We start from the raw sequence: 5,920 nt of genomic DNA on the forward strand, positions 1-5,920 counted from the left end.
CACTGGATAGCTGGCCAATCAGCGTACACCTCGCTTTTCAGACCGATGAGCTTTGTAAAAATCGACGCGTTTCAGAAAGGCGGGGCATAGAGGAGAAACAATAATGTACAGTATGTGGAAAATAATGTGTTTTTTTAACCTTAAACCGCATAAGCACATTTCATTACACCAAATACACAAAATAATGTTCTTTTTAGCAAACTCATATGACCCCTTTAAGGTTTCTGAAGATTAAACATGATGTTTTGTGATTTTCTAAGTTAAAAAGTAACTATTTTAACTATTGAGAGAATTAGAAAGTATAGTAAAGATGTTGTTTGTGTGGTTTGTAGGTGGAATAATATGTGATTGTGCACATTTTTTTTACAGGTTCGCAACTTTTATGGTGCTTTTTTTCTTTTTTCGGTGTTTGACAAAATCGCCATCTTTCATTGTATGTTTTCACTTTCATTGTATGTAAATAAAAATCAGCAGCTCAGATGTTCTGCACAATTTCCCCTTTTGTGCTCCACAGAAAAAAAAAAAGAAAAAAAAGGCATACAGGTTAACATTGACATTAGGGTAAGTAAATAATGACAGTATTTTAATTTTTAATTGAGCTATGGACCTTTTTCACATTTCCGGGTTTCTCAGCTGCGGAAGTCATCATAGTTGGGTTTACTTGAAGAGCAGTGAATGGGAGAGTACCACAAATATATTTTTTGAATGGCAATTTGCTGTTTTCATGACTTTCAAAAAAAGGGAAAAAATTGAGAGAGGCTAGTAATGGCAGTAAGAAGACAGAACGATGTCAAATTTACCCATTCCCTCCCATAGATGTTGCATCAGAAACACCCTCGCATTAGCGTTAACTAGTTTTTTTGTAATTTGATGCAAAGGTGATATAATAGAAAGTATAGTGTTATAATTGTACATACATTTAAAAAAAAAAAAATCAAAACATTAAAAACTTTTGAGGATTTACGATGCTGATGACCACTAAACGCGTCATCACAGTCTTGTGAAAAGGGTCAATCCTTAGAGTTTCTTAAGATTAAACATTATGTTTTGTTAAAGTTAAAGCCAAAAAGTACACACAAAATTAGTAAAGCTGTTGTCAATGGGTTTTGTAGATGGAATAATGTGTGATTGTGTACATAGTTTTTTTTTACAGGTTCACTACATTTATAGTGCTTTCTTTTTTTCTTTTTTTTTTGTGCCTGACATTTAAAACCACCATCCACTTTCAACAGCAGCTCAGATGTTCTGCAAAAATTCTCCTTGTGTTCCCCAAAAGAAAAAAGGTGAGTAAATAATGACAGGTATTTTCATCTTTGAGTGAACTTATACCTTTAAGGTTTCTAAAGATTTAACATGATGTTTTTTGAGAGTTAGAAAGTCTGCAAGAAAGTAGTGTAGAAGTTGTTTGTGTAGTTTGTATGCGGAATAATGTGTGATTGTGCACATTTTCTTGCAGGTTCACACACACACGCACCAGGAGGGATCTGAAGCCCACGCGACACAGACACCTCAACCGAATGTAAAACAAACGCACTCGATTTCACTCTTCAAAAAGACGTTCACCACCTTCAAAGCCTTATGACGAAAGCGGAGCGGAACGCTCCAAAACAGGCAACAAACAACTCGTTTATACATTCTCCTAATTCCTCTCCGACGGGCCTCGATGTCTTTCTTCAGCAACAGACTGTTGGGGATCATGGCTTCAACGTTGCGGTTTTAAGACTCAGTCGTCTCCCCTCCCCGCTCCTCCGTATCTCTGTGATAAACGCCGGAGCAAATTCAAAGCCAAACAAACACGGATTCAAAGAAAGATTTTTGTGGCAACTTAAGGAAAGCGCATGTTCGTGACAACGTGTCGCCGGGGAGTTTGTTCAGTCGGTGCTCGCTCAGATAGACCCTGGCTGCTCATCCTGAGCAGGGAAGTGCATTTGCTTGATTATCATTAAAAAAAGAGAGATGATGTCTTCAGAAGTCAGAGGGGATATTTATCAGACTCGCAGTTGGAGACGTGATGACGTGTCTCTTCTAATAGAGCAGCCTCAAGGCTCTGGGCCTGTGTGCGCAGGTTATGATCCCATGAGAAGTGAATAAGTAAAGCACTGACTGATCACATGTATTTACTTCATGCTTGCCTTTTGTCCTGTAATGAATATCAATGAATGAAGCGGTGAATGTGGATGTAACGTATGCTATTGGATGGCATACTTATTCAAATGAATATTAATGCAACGTAAAGTGGTGCAGACTATATGACACAGCAGATAATGCTTTTTATCATTTACATTTACCATTATAAACCATAGTTCATAAGAAAATAAAACAGTAAATTCTTAATAAATTACTAAAGGATATATTTCAGCAAGCTGAAAAAAGCTGCTTTGCTGGTCTTAGTTGGTTTGAACTGGTCTTACAGCCTGCAGTAAAACTGGCTTAAAGTTTCTTAAAGCAGGGTTTGTTGAAACCTTTTCAACATTCGCCTGTTTGCAATCCATTGTACTTCAGTAACTGACATATTTATGAGTAAAAATCATATTCACTGAGAACAAATGGAGGCAGGATATTTTATCGTCTGGGATTTGTGACGTGAGCTAAAACGGAAAGTCATTTAAAACCAATTACTACATTTGGAAAATGTTTGACATTTTGATTTTAATATATAGGCCTACTGATGAATCATACACCATAAAACCAGGAAAGTTTTAATAATAAATGCTGATACCATGGTGATTTTTCTTTACCATGGTATAGGAATTGTTTGGGGCTAAATTTAAGATCACATGTTTGTGAATGAGAAATGAATTTATAATGATGTAATCAAAGTTAGGAAGATTTACAACGATTCCTTTTTTATTACAAGCTGCGTTCTCTTGCAGACTAGACTGTGAAAGCACCATAAATCACTCTATTTTTATAGGTGTATATATTTATTTTATTTCCACGACATACTTTTACTACTGCTTGCTCAAACTTCATACAAAACAAAAGGAAAAACAACATGACCTGTTATCAGTTTTCATTCAAAATCCCATACCTGTCTGAAAGCAAATGTTCAGACAAGAAAGAAAAGCTCACAAAGACGGAGAGGAGGGAGCGCCGCAGGAAAGTTCCACATGCAATCTTTTTTGTTTGTTTGCGAGTGTAAACGCAGTTGTGATGAAATATTGATGCTCCCTTCCAAACTGTCTTGTAAGTCGTCTCCGTTCTTTCAGGCTTTCCATCTGTAGCACCTGAGGAAGAGGACGGGAACGCCGAGCTGTCAGGAGAGATGAGCTCACGCTCTCTGCGGCAGGCTGTCAAATGCGACACATCCCCTTCAAGAGCAGACACAAGAGCAAACTTCCGCTACTCCTCGATCTTTGTCTCTTTCTCTATCTGTGTCTTTCTTTCTTTATCTGTTCTTCTCCTTTGCACTTCTATTCGAATTGTAGGACAGTAGCTATGGCAGACTTGTGCATCATGACCTATGGAATCAGAGGTGTCCTTCATTTGTAGGTAATGAACATTTTTTATGGAAGTGATTGATCAAAAACAGTTCACCTTGCTCATTAAGGCACAAACAGTTTTATGGGATCAGGGCATTATGGCCGGGGTTGTTTTTTTTTTTTTTGAGGAAGCACTAGTGCCAGTTCTAGCTTATTTGGTGCATGAGTTGACATAAGACCAAAGAGTAGAAAACACCAGATTTTATATATACACAAAGGCAACATTTTCATTTAGTTTAATGATGTACTAAAATAAACTGAAATAAAAATTCATTAAAAAAACTATATAGACATATTTAAAAAACTAATAAAAATGACAAAAACAACTAAATCGCTAAAACTTTAAGTAAAATTAAAATGAAAACTAAAATGTAAAAAAATCTAGTGCAAAATATTAATAAAAATCTTGGTGATACTAAAATAGCATTATATTATATTATATTATGGATGTTCAGGTATATTATTGTTACTATTAATATTTTGCTTCACTGTAAAACAGTCTTAAAGGGGTCATATGATGCGATTTCAATTTTTCCTTTCTCTTTGGAGTGTTACAAGCTCTTGGTACATAAAGAAGATCTGTAAAGTTGCAAAGACTAAAGTCTCAAATTCAAATCCAAAGAGATATTCTTTATAACTACATCAGCTTCGCGCTGTGGATCACCAGATCGGCTTTCACCGTGGACGAAGCGGAGTCCAGCCCAGGGTCGTCACATGAATCCGATGGCCGCGCTGTTCTCAAGTCCGCCGGCCGTTCCTCACTCTAGCCCGCCGGCCTCCGCTCACTTGTTCTTTTTAGCAACGTCCTATGACCCCTTTAAGTTTTGAGCAACATGGGGGCTGGTGTGACACTATTTTTCCATGTAAAGTAAATGATCTGTGGAAAGTGTGAATCATTTGGACTTATCCAATTTAGATTTATGTAAAAGAGTGATTTCTGCCACAGTATTTATTTATGTATTTATTTAGTCATTTATTAGACGCTTTTATCCAAAGCGACTTACAAATGAGGACAACAGAAGTAATCAATTGTAGTATTAAAACAACTAAAAACAGATCCAAAACTAAAAGCTAAAACTTTATAAATACTACCTATACACATTTTAAAAATAAAGAGATTAAATAAAAATTACAACAAAATTTCAACAAACTTAACATTTAAATGAAAAACAAAAAAATAAAGCTAAAAACAATTCAAAATATTAAAGAACAAAAGGTATAAGAGTATAATAATGATTCTAACATAACACTAAGTCAAACACCAAAAAAACAACTACATATGTGTATGTACAACCATACACACATACATATATACTGTATATGTACATACACATTTATAAATTCAATATATATATTATTTCATTTTCATTTAGTTTGTTGAAGTATTAAAATAACTCAAATTAAATAAAACTAAAAACTTAATAAAAGACCTATACAGACATAATAAATTCAGACATAATGTAACTAAAATTAAAATAAATAACAAATACAAATAATACAAATCAAATGACAGTAGTTTATCAGTAATCCTAAAAAATAACACTGCCAAACACACATGCTAAAAAACAACAACTTACTTACACATAGTAAGAAATGGTTATAAAAACTGAAACAGAAGCGAAACAAGTAATAGGAAAGAGGAGAAATAAAAAGCGATACTTATTTATATTAGTATTATTAGTATTTTACACATTTTTATTTATTTATTTATTTTTCAACCTGAAATAATCACGCAACCACTTTTTTTTAAAGATACAAGTAATTTTTTAGAAGTAAATTCATTTAAAATTGACAAATGTGAATGTGCATGAAGCTTCTGAAAAGTGTCAGATGAGGAATGAAATTGTCATTGATCGTTTAGGAGTTAATTGTAAATTGTAAATGAAAGCATACTGTAACTTTCAGAAAAAGACCATCTTTTGAAACTAAGCTGCAAAACACGTCTCTTTCTGATCTTCCAGTCACATTTGTTGCCATAATAATTATAGTATAAAAAATAAAACTACAATTAGTGTAACCATGTAATAATAACAATAGGAATCAAATTTTGTTTGTTTATATTAGTGTTAATATTAGTATTAGCATTTTTTGTACAGCACTTTGGTCAACTTTGGTTGTTTTTAAATGTGCTTTATAAGTAAATATTGTAATAATACATTTATAATAATCATAGTGTGAAGGACAAAACTGCATATTAATATGATTAAAAATAGGACTTTAGTTGTAGTTTTATTTGTTCATATTACTGTTAATAGTATTATTAAAAAGGAAAAATAACATTGTAAAAATAAAATCAGTTTTTTCTTAATCTTTCTTGAAGTATTGCTAATTATCATTGTAGTAGACTTTTCCAACCATATATAAAAGACTGGCACTGAAATCAGCAGCATTTGCATATGGTAATTATTCTGCGAATCAGGCTACCTTTATTACTACCA

The 5,920-nt window shown here is 33.6% G+C and overlaps 1 long non-coding RNA gene across 1 annotated transcript; it reads left to right on the forward strand.

Moving 5' to 3' along the window:
* Positions 1–528: 528 nt before the first annotated feature.
* Positions 529–1,925, forward strand: LOC107748757 (uncharacterized). Its single transcript, XR_001640962.1, has 3 exons — positions 529–561; positions 1,233–1,283; positions 1,457–1,925. It is a non-coding gene; the product is annotated as an uncharacterized LOC107748757 (long non-coding RNA).
* Positions 1,926–5,920: the final 3,995 nt, after the last annotated feature.

This window comes from Sinocyclocheilus rhinocerous, unplaced genomic scaffold, assembly GCF_001515625.1.
Source record: "Sinocyclocheilus rhinocerous isolate Xijiao unplaced genomic scaffold, SAMN03320098_v1.1 scaffold499, whole genome shotgun sequence".
NCBI classification, from domain to species: Eukaryota; Metazoa; Chordata; class Actinopteri; order Cypriniformes; family Cyprinidae; genus Sinocyclocheilus; species Sinocyclocheilus rhinocerous.